At 33.8% G+C, this 18,928-nt stretch overlaps 1 long non-coding RNA gene and 1 pseudogene across 1 annotated transcript; both read right to left on the bottom strand.

The window, feature by feature from the left end:
- Nucleotides 1–1,473: 1,473 nt before the first annotated feature.
- On the bottom strand, nucleotides 1,474–9,097 carry LOC104652015 (uncharacterized). The gene is made up of 6 exons (XR_745374.2): nucleotides 8,917–9,097; nucleotides 6,660–6,723; nucleotides 5,460–5,480; nucleotides 5,352–5,381; nucleotides 4,202–4,306; nucleotides 1,474–1,697 (listed from the first exon to the last, which is right to left on the bottom strand). It is a non-coding gene; the product is annotated as an uncharacterized LOC104652015 (long non-coding RNA).
- Nucleotides 9,098–13,865: 4,768 nt separating this feature from the next.
- LOC101045066 (putative ATP-dependent RNA helicase DDX59 pseudogene) lies at nucleotides 13,866–18,364 on the bottom strand (annotated as a pseudogene).
- Between the last annotated feature and the right edge of the window lie 564 nt (nucleotides 18,365–18,928).

Raw genomic sequence — 18,928 nt, 5'->3', positions numbered from 1 at the left:
TAAAAGCAAAACACATATAATCATCTTAACATGCAGAAAGAGCTTTTGATAAAAATCAACATTTCTTTATGATAAAACCCTTAACGAACTAGCCATTGAAGGAACATATTTCCAAATAAGAAGAACTGGCTGTGAAAAACCCACAGCCATCATCATACCGAATGGGGCAAAAGCTGGAAGCATTCCCCTTGAGAATTGGAGCAAGAAAAGGATGTTCAATCACACTATTCCTATTCAACATACTATTGAAAGAGGTGGAAAGGGCTATCAATAAGATACAGTAATAAAAAATAGGAAAAGAAGAGATCAGATTCTCTCTCTTCGTGGAAATATGATCCAACACCTAGAAAACCCTAAAGGCTCCACCAGAAGACTCCTGGAACTGAAAAACTGCTTCAATACAGTTTTAGGATACAAAATTAGTACACAAAAGTCAGTAGCATTTCTATTCATGAATAATGTACAAGGTGAGCACCAAATCAAGAACACAGTCTCATTTACAATAGCCACAAAAAATAAAAACCTATAAATACATCTAACCAAGGAGGTGAAAGATTTCTACAGGGAGAGCTATGAAACATTGCTGAAAGAAATCACAGAAGACACAGACAAATGGAAAACTTTCCATGTTCATGGATTAGAAGAATCAATAGCATTAAAATGGCTATACTGTCCAAAACAATATACAGATTCAATGCCACTCCTATGAACTTACCATTATTTTACACAAGAGTGAAAAAAAACTATTCTACAACTCATATGTAACCAAAAGTTCACAATGGATTTGTACTTGTTATTTCTTCTGCTTGAAAATGTCTTTCTTCATCTTCACTCTCATACTTAACTTAATCTTTTCTAAAAGGTCATTCTACCAGAGATGTTATCCTTGACCCTCCTACTTGAGGCTGTCTCTATATACGAGTCTTGCCTTATACTTCCTTAGCACACTTATTATTGCCATAGTCATGTGTTGTTTCTTTACTTTTTGTCTTCATCTCCCAACTGCATGTAAAAGATCTGACAGCAGGGCTTTAGACTCTCTTTCTGTGACTGCAGCATCTAGAACAGTGTCTGACAGCTGGGATCACTCAATACATTTTTGCTCAATAGATATATTGACAAACCGAGAGAAAATATTAGGTGGTTTGTGTTCTGAGTGCTTGTGCACTGCTGTGGAGTGACATGGGAGTTAACTTCTGGCCTAAAGGGCCTGAGATGAGAAATGTGAGAATGTTCGAGGCTAAGAAATGTGCTGTGGCAAAGGACACTGGAGACAAATCAAATGTTGTCATCAATAGGTCTAGTAATCTAGATGTGATGGAGGACCATGTGTTTGTAAGATAAAATGAATAAATATAACATGCTGAATTCATAATTGCTACTCAAACTGGGAAAGTGAAGTAAAGAAAGAAAGCTTTATGTATGTAAATACAAAAAAGAGACATAGCATACACATAATAGTGTGCTTGAAATTTATTGTTTTAGAGAAGAATGAATTTAATTTACTCAGAAACAGCAATGAAAAAAGATTAACAGTTTAAATTTCAAGTATCTAATCAAATGATAATTTGGAAGGTAAGTATCATGAAACACAGAATGCACTAAATCATGGTCATTCTTTTATTCTGCATTGCCTTCTGATAATTCTTCAAGACAGGTGAGAACACAGGTGTGAAAAGTGAATTTGCCAGTCAAACCTGTGAAGAAAAAGAAAATAATACTTTATCTCCAAAATCGATACTGTTGTGAATAAATTTATACTCTTCCTAGTATTATCTATTTATAGACAGTTTAATTTATTATAATCCAGGGACCAAAATAATATTTGAGACAGAGTAGACAATTAAATACTCATTAAGTGACTATCAGAATAAGTAAGAATTATCATTCAGCATCTGCAATTTAAATTTAAAATTTTTAAGGTTTTCCATCATCATCTTATTTTATTCTGTCACTTAAATATAGCCTATACATTTCATCTCTTTTCACCAAATAATATTTTAAATATATCTTTCCTTAAATGTCATCAGCAAATATCTCATCAACTTCAGGCTTTTTCCCCATATCACAAAGAGCAGAAATTCAATAGGAATAAAATGCCCCTATACATTTAAAAATATTTGAAATCTTATGAATTATTTCAACTTTGAATTGTCAACACACTCTTTAATTTCAAAAATATTGCTTTATTTTGTAGTGTAATATTTAATATCTCATAGATTTTGTAGCATTATATGCTGTGAATATAGATAAATAAAACCGACTTTCTAAAAAGGAAATTGTTACCATTTCCCATTTCCTATTTCCTTGAAAATTCCCATCTCCTTGTTGATATTATATTAGTAATTCCTATAGCAATTGCTCATTAAAGTTACTTAGGCATAAAGTGTAAATTTCTCATGAGTTCCCAGATGGTGGCTGTGCAACTTCTGCAAAGATTATATTTTAGGACAGAAAACTTCAAATAACTTCCAGTGGCAGAGAAGCCTGTGGCCACAATCATATACCTTCCTGATCAAGGGTTTCTAAATAATATTGCTCAATATTCTTACCAATACTGTAAAGAGCTTAAGTATGATTATAACTATTTGTCTACTAGAAAACTGAGGTTTGGAGTAGATTAGAAATCGTTCAAGGTCATGAAACTTGGTTGTCAGGGTCAAGGATACAAACGTAAGAGTTTCTTTCACCCAGAACTCAGTCTCTTAACAGTAGTGAACAGAAGCTTTCCCTCAGAGGTTATTTTATTTTGTTTTTTTATTTTACTTTAAGTTCTGGGATACATGTGCAGAAAGTGCAGGTTTGTTACATAGGTATACGTGCACCATGGTGGTTTGCCGCACCTATTGACCAGTCCTCTGAGTTACTTCTCTCAGCCCCTACTCCCTCTCTCTGGTGTGTGTTGTTTCCCTCCCTGTGTCCATGTGTTCTCACTGTTTAACTCCCAGTTGTGAGTGAGACAATATGCTGTTTGGTTTTCTGTTCCTGTAGTTTGCTGAGAATGATGGCTTCCAGCTTCATCCACGTCTCTGCAAATGACAGGATCTCATTTCTTTTTATAGCTGCATACTATTCCATTGTGTATATGCACCACATTTTCTTTATCCCTTACGTCATTCGTGGGTATTTGGGTTGGTTCCAAGCCTTTGCTATTGTAAATGATACTGCAATAAACATATGTGTGCATATGTCTTTACAGTAGAATGATTTATATTCCTTTGGGTGTATAACCATTCTTTAGTTTAACTAGATGCCAGTTGTCAATTTCAGCTTTTGTTTACCATTGCTTTGGGCATTTTCTTCAAGAAGTTTTTGCCCATGCCTATGTTCTGAATGGTGTCAACTAAGTTTTCTCAGGTTTTATGGTTTGGGGTTTCACATTTATGTTTTTAAGCCATCTTGAGTTAATTTTTGTATGTGGGGTATGGAAGGGGTCCAGTTTCAGTTTTCTGCACATGGCTAGACAGTTTTCTCAGCATTATTTATTGAATTGAAGATTCTTTCCCCATTACTTGTTTTTGTCAGGATTGTTGAGTATCAGATGGCAAGCAGAGAGCCAAATCATGAAGTGACTCCCAATTAACAATTGCTACAAGAAGAATAAGATACCTAGGAATACAGCTAACAAAGGACCTCTTCAAGGAGAACTACAAACTTCTGCTCAAGAAAATAAGAGAGAATACAAACAAATGGAAAAACATTTCATTCACATGGATAAGAAGAATCAATATCATGAAAACAGCCATATTGCCCCAAATAATTTATGAATTCAATGCTATGCCCATCAAACTACCATTGACAATATTCATCAAAATAGAAAAACTGCTTAAAATTTACATGGATCCGAAGATGCGCCCATGTAGCCAATGTAATCCTAAGCAAAAGGTACAAAGCTGGAGGCATCAGGCTACCTGACTTCAAACTATACTACAAGGCTGCAGTTACCACAAAAGCATGGTACTGGCACCCAAACAGACCAACAGACCAATGGAATAGAATGGAGACCTAAGAAATAATGCCAGACAGCTACAGCCTCAGAAGCATTTATATAAATAAATACACTTCAAGGGGTAACCCATACTACATTTCCTAAACAGGAATGGTGGTTGGCTTTAAGGCATATTTTTGTTTGTTTGTTTTTTCTTGTTTTAACTGTTGAGCTTGATAGTCCTAGAAAGAAAAGTAACTAGAGTCAGCTTACCTCTATAATCATGCCCCATGGTTACTGAGGATATCAATCGTCAAACCGAAAATTTGATCCAGAGTATCCATATGATGGATATTCTCGAAATGAATGATGTTTTTCCTGCATACACAAAAAAGTAGAGAGCAAATTGCAGAGAATAAACACAACGACAGTGCAAGTGTTTCACAAAAAGTATCATTAAAAGCTTAGATGTTAAAGTTGTTAGGACCCTGTATATTATCTACATAAAGGTTTTCAAACTTTTAGTTAGATTTTTCTTTTTTTGTCAGAAAAACATTTAAAAGCAGGTGAAATGGTAAAGTATTTACTGTGTTGACATTTTTGTGACAACATCACATGTAGAAACACTGATTATAGGTAATCTCTTTATAAATGGTTTAAATCTTCTTTAATATATTTCCTCCAAGCTACTATTTTGCTCACTATTGAGTATTATGGAAAGTAAGTTACTGTTTCCAACTTAGGTGGTGCTTCTTCATCTCCTTCTTTTAGTGAGCTTACCTTCCTTTACAATTACTACATTCTTTCACACCCACTACTGTTATGAAAAATAGTCCTCATCCATTTTTATGTATATTTTTACTTGGTGCTTTTTTAACATATGTACTTCTATACTATTAAGGAGAATTTTTGATCCCCTATTCATGTTGATATTACAGGTCAAAATAATATGAGATTTTATATACAAACATTTAGAAAAATATTAAATAAATAAAATTTTCTTTCTAATTTAGCATAGTCAGTTTAATTTAATGGGTTTATCATCTTCAAACATTCAGAAGGTAGTAACAGACCATATTAAATGAGTTGCTTATATGCTTCACTAGGCATATGTAATACTTCATATAATTAGGATTTCAACTATTCTTTAGGTAAATGTAATTATTTACAGGACAAAGATATTTAAGTTCTCAGAGAATAAGTAACAATTGACTTATTCAGGGTGGAACTTTCTGCTGTAATGCTGTTGGGACACAAGATATTTTTGACTTTTTGCCTTTGCATCATAAATAAATGAAGTCAATGTACACTTTAGCAATTAATGATATCATATTTTTGAGGGACAACTGTCAATTCTTCTAGGAGAATAAATAATCAGAGAAGAAAACTTATTCAGAGTGCAAATTATCAGAAGAACACTTACATGGAATTTTCTTCTATGCCCATGATGTTTCTGTGAAATGAAAAGAAAAGATTAAAAATTCAATATAAGTTTGATTATTAAGTTTTCCAGTAAATAGAAATGTCTTACCTTTTCGTGTGAATCAGCTCCCTTGGAAAAAAAGAAAATTAGAAAATAATTAATATTTTAATTTTATAATTCAAGAGTAAGTATAAATATTGACCTAGCCACAATTGTGATTGAACAGAATGGAGGCATTCTTGGGTTGATGACACACTAAGTTAGTTATTTTAGCTTTATGACACCTTTAAGATGAGTGAAGGATAAACTTCTCTATAACTAATGTGCTATATTCAAATATCAATTAATTTTGATTTATACATCATTTTATGAAATGCAGGAAATGTCTATAACTGGCAAATAAGAGAGTGGAAACTGTAAAATGAAACACTGGTTTGTTTTTTACATGAATATGTTCTATTTAGCTCAAAAGCTACTAACATACAAATATTTTATTTGCTAATAGAGGCAGGCATTATATTTTTCTATGTTCTTCTTATATGTTTATGTTTTCTACTTCTATCTTTTTATACTAAAATAATGTGATAAATTGTGATCTCATAACCAATTTGGTTTTTAAAACATTCTTTATAATTTAGTGAATAAGATGAAGTATTATTATTCTTTTGTGACCAATTCTCTATTAACTTCATAGAAAGAGGAAGAGGAGGTGGAAGTAGTGAATTAGAAAGAACTCCAGAGAGATCAAGTGCTTTACCTAGTAATATACAATAGTAAATGACAACATAAGCTGGGAACTCATGACACTTAATACATACAGAGATCTGTTTTATGGTATAATATAGGCAGGTCTATTTTGGAAAGAATTAAATAACTGTATGCTAACTTTAACAGTTACGTTGTGCAAGAAATGAATTGAAAATTCCTATTCTGACACCCTCTAATACTTGGGTTCCACTTTGTGCACCTTATTCTTTTCTCAGATTTCTAACTTCCGATGGTCTAGAGCTTTCTATAAAGACATTTTCACAGTTCTCAGTCCCAAATATTTATGAAGCTCACTTAATTTTCTTTTACTTTTACATTAAAGTAATTGTACTTGAGTGTTTATATGTCTGTGATAGATATCTTTTATAAGTCCTTAAAGAACTTACATAGATTAATTCAAAGAATTTTTTATATGGAAATATTTAAGCTTATAAAGCTGTACTGAAGTCAACATGAGTGTATGCCAGAACAAAAGGAATAAGGCAGACCCTTGGGATAAGTACCAAGAATGTATTCTTTAAAATTTCCAGATATACTTACAGCCATGGCGACTATGAGAGCCAAGATGAAAGCAAAGACAAGAAACTTCATAGTTGGCTGAGTCCTATAAAATCATACATGAAAAATCAGTAATCACATTCTTTCTTGCATTCATTCAACAAACTTCTATTGGTCACACTATGTTTCAAAGCACTGGAAGACATGCTCTGCTTTCCAGGCCAGAGTGCAGTGGCCTGAGCATAGGTCATTGCAGCCTGGATCACCTGGGCTCAAGCCATCCTCACACCTTAGCCTCCCTAGTCCCACTTATAGCTAGATCTGAAAATATGTGGCACCATGCCCAGATATTTTCTTTTTTTTTTCTTTTAGTAGGAAATGTTTTTAGTCTCACTATACTGCCCAGGCTTTTCTCAAACTCCTGGGCTCTAGCAATCTTCCTGCCTTGGCTTTTCAAAATGTTCAAATTACAGGTGTGAGCCCTGGACAGGGCCTCATGAATTGATAAGTAAAGGTGCGTGCTCGGATTTGGAAATATTAATATGCTAAAGAAACACACAATTGGCCATCTTAAATAGACCAGGAGAATGGGAATAAGTGGTTAATGAAGAAAAGCAAGCTTGAGTTGGGTTATACGGAATGAGAAAATGGAAGTGTTGTGAGATTGCAAAGAAATAAAACAGTGCAGAAAGCATGTTGAAAGTGCAGACAGTTCAGCATGTAGGGAGGACAAAACTGGAGAAAACATGACCACTTAGGGTGTTGTGACATTGCAGGGGACTTAGATGTTGACATTAAGAATGCTAATTAAGGTTTATAAGTGGATATTTAGAAGACAGAATGACAAGCAATGAAGACTTGCTTTATAATAAGGTCAGCAAATGTGAGCCAGGTTTCTATTGGAGAATAGCTGGTTTAACCCTGAGATTAGAACATGAATGATATTGGTTACAGAAAAACAAAATGAACATGTTTGGAAAGGGAAAATGTTTGTAGCTACTTTGAGAAGTTGAATTGGTGAAGATTATTTAATATTTCAAGTAATATTATTCAACAAACCCTCATCTGGGACTCTGCCATATTTTTGTAATTATGCATATGCAAGTGAATCCAGTTCCTTTGCTGATACAAAAAAGTAAAGCAGATTACTTATTTTTAAATTACAAACATGTAAATAAAAGCATTTCCATTGGAAAATACAATTACCACAAGACTTACAGTTACATATAGTTTTACTTGTTAATTGCAGCTGTGAAATAATTCATCAATAGGTAAGTAAAATTTTTTTTTAATCTCTCTTACCTGTCACTTGTGATAGAACATTACAGTAACATTTTTTGTCTAATTATAAAAAAATGTCCTGCTCTTGAACAGCCCTACATCTCTATCATAGACAGCAGAATTCATATTTTTTGGCATTCATTTTATTATTTATTCATTCATTCATTTTGCTTCACTCATTTCAATGAAAACTTCTACTGTAGAACTAACTATAAAAATTATGTATATCTTGAAGTTTTTCTATTATCTAATAGGTAAATCCTACTAAAACTCTTTATGATACAAAAGGCACGAAAATTTTTGTGTTGTTGTAAGAAAGTGGTCTTCTTTTACTAACATATACACTGATAGATAAATAAATATAGGTAATCCATACATAATTAATGATTTTGAAAAACATATTTTACCAAGTAACACAATAATAAAAATTTGGAACAGTAAACTCTTTTCTGCCATAACACATATGAATGAGTAAAATAAATGAGTTAAATAAATTAGTATGATTGAAGAGACTAATTGTTATACAGCATATGTTTTGCATTATAACAGAACTGTATTAAATGATGGAAAGGTCAGTGAAAAAAGTAATCAAATAGTTTACTATTAAGAAGAAAGTAAATTAAAAAAATAAACTTTTATAATAATACATTTGCAAAGAGAGAATGTATCCGTATCTTCTTGTAAAATTTGAACTTCTACTTTAAGTTAAATGTAAAAGTAATAATTAAGAAAGTAGGTATCTAGGCAAGGAAATAAAAAGAGTTCATTGAGGCCCCACCATCAGAGAGGATGTAGTACATTACCATATTCCACATTATTTATTTTGCATGTTGATTGCTGGTGTTAATTCATAGGAATTGATATCTGGAACTCATCTTCAGATTCCAGTAAAAGATCATTATTTCTTTATAAGAAGTTATCAATAGATAATATACATTTTCATAAGTGGGTTACAATTGATTTTAGTAAACAAAAGCTATGCTAAGACATTATATTAGATTGTACTTGAACATATTACCTTTTCCTCAAGAGGAGAGTCAAGAAGTCAGTGAAGCTGAGGTGAAGCCTCAAGAGATGTCCTTTCTTAGAAGGCTGAGGTATTTAAACACACTGGAATCTCCCTTTTGTTTTTCCAAATAACATCACTTAGCAGATCGTATGATGGAAATGGAACGTAATGCCCAAAATCTGTCTCTGCAAATTCTAAAAATAAACTTAACCAGGTGATTTTACAATAGATGATTGTGAAGAGAAAGGAAACAGAAAGCAAATGGACCCATCACATGTTAATCCAGGCATGTGATGTTAGTCCAGGCATCAGTGAGTCAGACAACAGAAAAGCATGGTGGAGGAAACCAGGCACAGAAATGAATACAGTGATAAAGGTATTTTGGTAGAATATCATCAACTACTATATACAACAAATATATGTTCCAGGTGGAACAGCGCTATGTCAAAAATAATACTAACCATGTTATCAAAATTTTATACATTTTCTAGTAAATAGTGATAATTAGCATAATAAAATTGGAGTCATTCTATACTTCAAAAGTTTTACTACAAATCATTATTTATCTTGTATTTTTAACTTCTTAATTGACTTAAAATATTTTAAGTAATAAAGTGAAAAAAAAAACATTTGCCAAAACTCAGTTACTTTTTGGATACCATGTGATAAAAGGATTCTCATATTTAATTTCAAAAGATTCTAGGTGCTTGGCCATATATCTCTCACATAAAACTGATTTATCACATTTAGAAATTTGAGGTTGCTTCCCTGGAGTTTTCAGGGGCTGATATGTCTTTATGGAGGCCATTTGTGGAAATAACTGAATTACACAGAAAGAGAAAAACAGATTTCTAATTTAATTCATAGGCAAACATGTATAAAAATTCACCTACTTGCTACTGGTTGAATAATTCGATGCGTTAAGAGGTAAGTATTAAAAACTCATTTCCAAAGTTCAGATAAGTTATACAGGCCAGTCCGTTGTTCCTCAGATTGTGTCACATACGACCATCGCAATCAGCATCAGCTGGTGCCTGTTGAAATCTAGATTATTAGTCTACTTTTCCAAACTTACTGAGTTAGAATCTTGTGGTGTACATCTGGAAAATGAATTTTAAGAAGATCTCAGGAGATGGTTTGTGTACTTTAAGGATTGAAAGGCTACGTAACAGAGTTGTAAATGCATTATCTTTCGATTGATCACACTAATTGAAATGATGTTTTTAATTTGTGCATGATTCAGGGAAGGGAACAACATCCATCATGGCCTGTGGTTGAGGGCAGGAGGGAGGGAGAACATCAGGGCAAATAGCTAATGCACGTGGGGTTTAGAATGTAGATTATGGGTTGATAGGTGCAGCGAACCATCATTGCATATGTTTACCTGTGCAACAAATCTGCATGTTTTGCACAAGTATTCCAGAACTTAAAGTAAAATAAGAAAATACAATAAAATAAATTTGTGTGTGATTTTTAAAGGAAATATTTATTAGATAAATCATCTGTGCTAATTTCAACAGTACTATTGGAAATTATGGTATTCTCTAGGTGATACACAAGAACATAAATTATTTATTTAGGCAAATATATTATTAAAGAAAATCAGATTTAAATTAATCTTGTTCTTTTGGCATGGAATTTCTAAGCATCATAGATACAAGTTCCCTTCTAGGCATAAAACAAACCTATTCCCTTTATATACTTAATGGAAAAGAGTTACATAGAATTCAGTGACTTTTTTTTTTTTTAAATAGATCCATGTACTGCATTCATTACCCAGGCTGGAGTGCAGCGGTGCAATCAGAGCTAATTGCAGTCTGGAACTGCAGGGCTCAAGCGAACCTCCTCTCAGTAGGTAGAGCTACCGGTATGCACCACTGCACCTGCTTAATTTTTTATTTTTTATAGATATGGGGGTCTCACCATTTTGCCAACACTGTTTTTGAACTTTTGAACTCAAGTAATCCTGGTGCCGAGGCCTTTCAAAGTGCTGGGATTACAAGCATGAGCCCCTGTACCATCTCATGGTTCAGTAACTACTGAACTATGTCTGGTTTGAAAAAATATACCCTGCTTTAATTAATTGCAAAATGTCAAATGGTTTCCTTCCTTTCTTCTTTTCCTTTCATTCTCCTATCATCTTTTCCCTATGGTTTACTTCACTTGTTTGTTGACCTAACAATATTAGGCCCAGTTCTGGTGGATCTAAGATATTCATGTTCTAGTAAGCAAAAAGCAAATAGTCCAAAAGCACTACCAAACAGCAAACTACAATTAAGAAATTGTGATAGGTGTAAATATACTCATTTAAAAACTACAATCCAATCTAAGTGATATACATTTTATGTTGGAATACCCAAAAGTAGGCATTATTTCGCCTATGATTTTCTGCTTCTCCGACTTAGGAAGCGTGGGGATTATGTATGACAGGTGGAATGAGCATGGTGGACTAGAAACACAGGAGTGACCTTCTCCTGCCAGTTATAGTCTTACCTTCCTGGAACGGCAGGCCATTTCAGAAGACTGATGGGCCAGAACGTGACTTCATGTTTTATAATTAAATAAAACAGATATAAGGTCCTCTATAAGCAAATATCAGGTTCTTTGAAAAGGCCATGCCTTTCAGTGACAAGGGAAACATCAACAAAGAGTTACTGTTTTATCATAGTTGTGGCAATACATTGGTTGCTTATGGATGCAACCCATGAATGGGCATTTACAGTGATATTTATGCTGGGCTTTTATCCTTTTTCTTCTCCTTCTTCTGCTTCTCCCCCTCCTCCTCCTTCTCGTCTTCTTCTCTGTGCTCCTCTTCCACCATTTTCTGCTTCTCCTCCTCCTTCTCCTCCTTTTTTTCCAAATCTCCCTTGAAGAAAGCATGGGACAGTTTGTTACCAAAATATATGGTGTTTATTCATTTAATAAAATTTATGTTGTATTCCTATTTGAATTACTAAAATGAAAAATACTCCTATTGAGCTATATGGGATAACATGTACTGCATGTTATTTAGTAGACAGTCTACTAAGACAGAATCCCCTTTATTCTGGAGATGTCATGTGTCTAGCTTTACTCCTACGCTTAAGGAGTTTTTCATATAATTTGAGAGTCAAACAAGATTAAAGGCTCAAAGAGATAGAGAAATTCAGGATAGGACTAATTACATGAGACTAAGATTGGGAGATGAAGACCCATACTGGAGCTGCAGATTGGGGACTTATAAGCCTATTAATTATAACCAAGACTATGAAATTAGAATAGATCATACAGGAGGGATGCATAGAATCAGAAGAAAATAAGCTGAGGAGCGATGTCCTGGTTAGTGCTGATGTAATATGGGGATGAAAATAGAAAATTCATGAAAATATTTGTGGTAGTGAAGATGAGCAGAGAAGAGATGTATTTCTAAGCAGTTTGTACATTGCGGAAGCCAAGAGGTTGAAATATTACAAAGGAAATATTCATTTCCATAAACAAATGTGGCTGTGAACTTGGCAGTTGCTGAATCTCTCTAATTAAATTTTCTTATATTTAAGGTATTATAATAATAGTTAAAATTCAGCTAAATGAGAATATATAAAAATACATTGTAAATAAAAATGCCCCAAACGCAAACATGATTTTATTATCCTTTTAAACACAAAAATCTTCATTGGAAAGAGTATATTAATTTTATAATTCTTTAAGAATAGAGGAGGAAATGTAAAATAGATAACAGTAAGAAAATATTTTTAAAAAACCTGAGAATCACCTCAAGGATTTGAGATGGAGAAAGTTAGAAATTTAATTACATGTATAGTAACTTACAGGAGACTGAGAGTGGCAAGTTTAAAGAGGCTATGCAAAATGGGCTTAATTTTTCTTTTTCAAAATATGTAGAGTTTTTTCTTCTGGGATTTACTAGTGGATCAGATGAATTCGATGCTTTAGAAAACTAATAATATCTTTGGACATTTTATTGGAAAGAAAAAATGAGACTATAAAACTACATAAAAGAAAAATTGTTGTTAAGCAATGTTGTGCTCCACATTTAGAAAACATGAAAAAGACATGCTTTTCTTTTAGATTAGTTTTCTTGGTAGAGCTGCAGTGTAGAAAATTTCATCAATTACTAGGATTAAGATTTTACTGAATAGAGATTCTAAAACTCAGAGTTCACTGGAGTTGTCTCAGTTATTACAATATGTATTGAATGATGAAGTCCTGGGTTGGAAGAAAATGAAATAAAGAATGAACAGACAGAAAAAGTAAACATAAGAGTATTAAGTCTCTACAGGTTTTTGTAAGGTCAGATTACAGGTATCTTGGCTTCAATCTTTGTTTCACTTCCAAACTATCAATCAGATCATGTATTCATTCACAGACATCCATCCTAATTCAAAGGCTATGCTTGACCCACAGAGCTTTAATCATCTGCATGCCCTTTTTCTGTGACCTAACTCATTTTGATCTACTTCTTGCCTTCTCTGTCCATATTAATCTCCTTGAAGTTTTCCCAAATACAACAAACATGTTTCTTCCACAAGAGATTGGCATTTGCTATTTCTTCTGCTGGAAAATTCCTTTCCTCTATTCATTCCCCAAATTAGTTCATATCTCTTCTAAAATGTCACTGTACAAAAGAGGCTTTTCTTGGCCATTCCATTTAAAATGTCATCTATGCCCTAGCCCTACCTAACACTTCTTCAGTACACTTATCACCTGAGATATTACCTATTAATTTTTTACTTGTTTTTATTTCCAAACAACAGTGTACATTCCCCATAGGCAGGCTTTCACCTGTTATTTTTTATTTTATTTTATTTTTTTTTACAGCGTAGTTATATACCTTTTGCTAAATTTAAAAAATTTCAAATATTTTTAAATTCGTGTACATTTACATTTACACAAACCATGGAGTACTAATTTACAGATATTTTGTTATCTACAATAAAAAATTATTCAAGTGGCAGAGAAAATCATTTTTGAGAATTATTTTTCTCATGTTTTATGATAATATCCATAAGATTATCTCCCGTATCCACATTATTCTGTGTCTGTTTATCTATTATTCCTTTTTCTTCTAGTAATGAAGGTATGGGGAATTTAATAACTGTGGGGGAAGAATGGATCCTGTGGGATTTATTCTTTTTGCAATATCCCGGAAGAGTCTTTTTGAATTATTACTGATGAAAGCAATTGCTGTTTCATTTTGACCTAATCTGCCTGCTCTTCCAACCTGATGGACATACTCATGCATGCCTGAAGGCATATTAAAATTGACAACCAGTCGGACACTGATCAAGTCTAAGCCTCGTCCCAAGACTCCTGTGCTCACTGCACCTTCACAGTCTCCTTCAATCAGTTCCTTCAATGTATTTTTCCTTTCTATTTGTGATTTCTCCGAATGTATAGACATGCTTTTCAGCCCTGTGATTTTCTGAATAGCTTCACTCAACAGATCTGCTTTGCTTTCCACAAATACTAACACTGGAAGCTTAAAGAATTTCTTATCATTTAAAATTTCAAATAATTTTTTCTTTTTGGCTGGGTCTTCTACTCACAAAATAATCTTATGCACATTGACACAAGGTAGATTATTTTCTCCAGTGATAATTCTCACAGGATTATGCATATGCTGGCTTGCTAGTTGTTCTATGCTAGTTGGAATTGTGGCTGAAACCAAAATGGTCTGACGATCGTTAGGAACATTTTCCAAAATGTCAAGCACTTGTTGAAAGCCCATCTCTAACATGGTATCAGCTTCATCTACTACCAATCTTTGTACCATAGAGTTCTACAGAGCTCTGCTTTATTATATCCAGAAGTCGCTCAGGGGTTGCTGTGGTAACCTTAACATGTCCTTGCAGATGATAAAGCTGTGGGGGTAAGGGTAAGTCCCCTACAAGAAGCACAGTTTTCATGTGTGGCAGGCCACTCATCAATTCTTTAGTTTGTCTAACTAACTGAATGGCTAACTCTCTGGTTGCTGTAAGAATGAGTGCAAATGGAGTTTTGCTCTCAAATAAAGCTCACATGATAACAGAAAGAAGAAAAACTGCTGTTTTTCCTGAGCCAGCATCTGCACTGGCCAGAATGTCTCTTCCCAGAAGTCCCACAGGAATCATCTGTATTTGGATGGGGATTGGCACCTCATAGTCGTCTGTTTTATACTTTGCTGTGTCTCCAGCATCTAGAACAGGGCCTGACAGCTAGTGTCACTCAATAAGTGTCTGTCGAATAAAAGTCATTGCTGACAAAGTGATGGAGGCCATTAGGTGGTTTGTGTTCTGAGTTTCCACCACTGTGCAGTGACATGGAGGTTACTTACTCTCTTGTAGAAATTGAGATAAGAAATGTGAGGAGCCAATCTAATGTTAGAATAAATAGGCTCAATAATCTAACTGAGCTTAAGGATTATATGCTTATAAACCATCAAATACTACAGACCAAATTAGGAATAACTGATTTTAAAGGACCTCTGACATAAAGTCGTTCAGTGAGTGCTACTCGAATTGGGTAAAATAAGTGATGAAAGGAATAGCTATATCTGTAATATGGAAAATAGAAATAAAGGACTTTCACGTAAGAATATGTTTAAAACATACTGTATTTATAAAAAGAATGAACTTCCATTACTGAGAAACAGCACTGCCAACAGCTTAATGGTTTGAAATTGCAACTATCCAATCAGACATCCATTAGAAAGTCAGGGATCTTGAAACAGAGAAAATACATTAAGTCATATTCTTTATTCTGTTGTGTCTTTTGATAGTTCAACCAATGCATGTAAAAACATTCCTATTCTTTCTGGTGCAGAATAGCGATTTATAGATCATCAAAGTTAATACAATGCTGGGCTCAAAATAATATTTGACACAGAATAGACAATTAAATACTCATTAAATGGGTATCAGAATAAATAAAATTATCATCCAGCATCTGCAATTTGAAGTTTTCTTTTCTTTTTTTTGTAAATTATACTTTAAGTTCTGGGGTACATGTGCAGAACATGCAGCTTTGTTACATAGGTATACATGTGCCATTGTGGCACCCCATCATCTACGTTAGGTATTTCTCGTAATGCTATCCCTTCTCTATCTCCCACCCCATGCTATCCCTCCTATAACCCCTTACCCCCTGACAGGCCCCGGTGTGTGATATTCCCCTCCCTGTGTCCATGAGCTCTCATTTTCAGCACTCACTTATAAGTGAGAAAATGCAGTGTTTGGTTTTCTGTTCTTGTAACAGTTTGCTGACAATGATGGTCCCCAGCTTTATCCATGTCCCTGAAAATGACTTGAACTCATTTTTTTTGGCTGCATAGTATTCCATGGTGTTTATGTATCATATTTTCTTTATTCAGTCTATCATTGATGGACATTTGGGTTGGTTCTAAGTCTTTTCTCTTGTGAGTAGTGTGGCAATAAACATTCGTGAGTATGTGTCTTTATAATAGATTGATTTATAATCCTTTGGGTATATACTTAGTAATGAAATTGCTGGGTCAAATGGTATTTTTATTTCTAGATCCTTGAGGAATCGCCACACTGTCTTCCACAATGATTGAACTAATTTACACTCCCACCAAGAGTGTAAAACTGTTTATATTTCTCCACATCCTCTCCAGCATCTGTTGTCTCCTGACTTTTTAATGATCATCATTCAAACTGGTGTGAGTTGGTATCTCAATGTGGTTTTGATTTGCAGTTCTTTAATGACCAGTGATGATGAGATTTTTTCATGTGTTTTGGCTGCATAAACATCTTCTTTTGACAATGTCTGTTTATAATCTTCACCCACTTTTGGTGGGGTTATTTGTTTTTTCCTTGTAAATTTGTTTAAGATCTTTGTAGATTCTGGATATTAACCTGTTGTCAGATGAGTAGCTTGTAAAATTTTTTTCCCATTCTGTTGGTTCCAGGTTCACTCTAATGATAGTTTTTTTTTGCTGTGCAAAGGCTATTTAGTTTAGTTAGATACCATTTGTCTATTTTTGCTTTTTGGCTTTTGTTGGCATTGGTTTTAGTGTTTTAGTCATGAAGTCCTTGCCTGTACCTATGCCCTAAATGGTATTGCCTAGGTTTCTTTCTAGGGTTTTTAGGGTGCGAGATCTTATGTTTAAATCTTAATCCATTGGAGTTAATTTTTGTGTAAGGTGTGAGGGTGTAAGGAATGGTTCCAGTTTCAGCTTTCTGCACATGGCTATTCAGTTTTCCCAACACCATTTATTAAAGAGGAAATCCTTTCCCCATTGCTCATTTTTGTCAGGTTTGTCAAAGATCAGATCGTTGTAGATGTGTGGCGTTACTTGCAAGACCTCTGTTCTGTTCCATTGGTCTATATCTCTGTTTTGACACTAGTATCATAATATTTTGATCACTGTAGTCTTGTAGTATAGTTTGAAGTCAGGTAGCATGAGGCCTTCAGCTTTTTTTTTTTCCTTAGGAATGTCTTGGCTATGTAGGCTCTTTTTTTGGTTCCATATGAAGTTTAAGGTGTTTTCTTTGTTTTTTTTTTTTTTTTTTTTTTTTTTTTTTTTTTTTTTTTTTTTCCAATTCTGTGAAGAAAGTAAATGGTAGATGTATGGGGATTACATTGAATCTATAAATTACTTTGGGCATTATGGCGATTTTCACAATATTGATTCTTGCTAACCATGAGCATGGGATGTGTTTTCATCTGTTTGCATCCTCTCTTATTTCCTGGAGCAGTGGTTTGATTTGGCTCTCTTTAAGTCTGTTATTGGTGTATAGGAATGCTTGTGATTTCTGCACATTGATTTTGTATCCTGAGACTTTGCTGAAGTTGCTTATCAGTTTCAGGAGATTTGGGGCGGAGACTACAGGGTCTTATAAATATACAATCATGTCATCTGCAAATAGAAAGTTGACTTCCTCCTTTCCTAACTGAACACCTTTTATTTCTTTTTCCTGCCTGATTGCCTTGGCCAGAACTTCCAATAGTATGTTGTATAGGAGTGGTGAGAGAGGGCATCTTTCTCTTGTGCCTGTTTTCAAAGGGAATGCTTCCAGTTTTTGCCCATTCAGTATGATATTGGCTGTGGGTTTGTCATAAATAACTCTTATTGTTTTGAGATACATTCCATCAATACCTAGTTTTTTGAAAATTTTTACCATTAAGGGCTGTTGAATTTTGTCAAAGGACTTCTTTGTATCTTTGGTTCTTTTTATCTGATGGATTACATTTATCTTTCTGATATGATGTTGGATTCAGTTAGCCAGTACTTTGTTAAGAATCTTTGCATCTATGTCCTTCAGGGATATTGATCTTTTTTTTTTTTCTTGTTTGTTTGTTTTTCTTGTTGTTGTTATATCATTACCTGGTTTTGTATTAGGATGATACTGGCTTCCTAGAATGATTTAGGGAGGAGTCCCTCTTTTTTGTCTGATGCAATAGTGTCAATAGAATTGGTACTCACTCTTTGAATATCTAATATATTCTGCTGTAAATCCATCATGTCCTGGACTTTTTTTTGTTGGAATTTTTAATAGCCATCTTGATGCTTGTTATTGGTCTGTTAAGGGTTTCTCATTCTTCCTGATTTAAGCTAGTAGTGTTGTATATTTCCAGGAATTTATCCATCTCCTCCAGGTTTTCTAGTTTATGTGCATGAAGGTGTTCAGAGTAGTTTTGAATGCTCTTTTGTATTTCCATGATGTCAGCTGTAATGTCCCCCATTTAATTTCCAATTAAACTTATTTGGATTTTCTCTTTTCTAGGTTAATCTTACTAATGGTCTATCAATTTTATTTATCTTTTCAAATAACTAAATTTGGGTTTCATTTATCTTCTTTTTTTCTTGTCTCAGTTTCACTTAGTTCTTCTCTCATCTTGGTTATTTCTTTTCTTCGGCTGGGCTTGGATTACATTTTTTTATTCTCTAGTTCCTTGACGTATGACCTTAGATTGTCTCTTTGTGCTCTTGCACATTTTTTAATGTAGGCATTTAGGGCTTTCCTCTTAGCATTACATTTGCTGTATCCCAGGGATTTTGATTGGTTGTGTCACTACTATCATT

Source organism: Saimiri boliviensis, chromosome 3 (genome assembly GCF_048565385.1).
Source record: "Saimiri boliviensis isolate mSaiBol1 chromosome 3, mSaiBol1.pri, whole genome shotgun sequence".
Lineage (NCBI taxonomy): Eukaryota > Metazoa > Chordata > Mammalia > Primates > Cebidae > Saimiri > Saimiri boliviensis.
The sequence above is the reverse complement of the archived record's forward strand: the minus strand, read 5'-3'. Positions and strand labels throughout refer to the sequence as shown.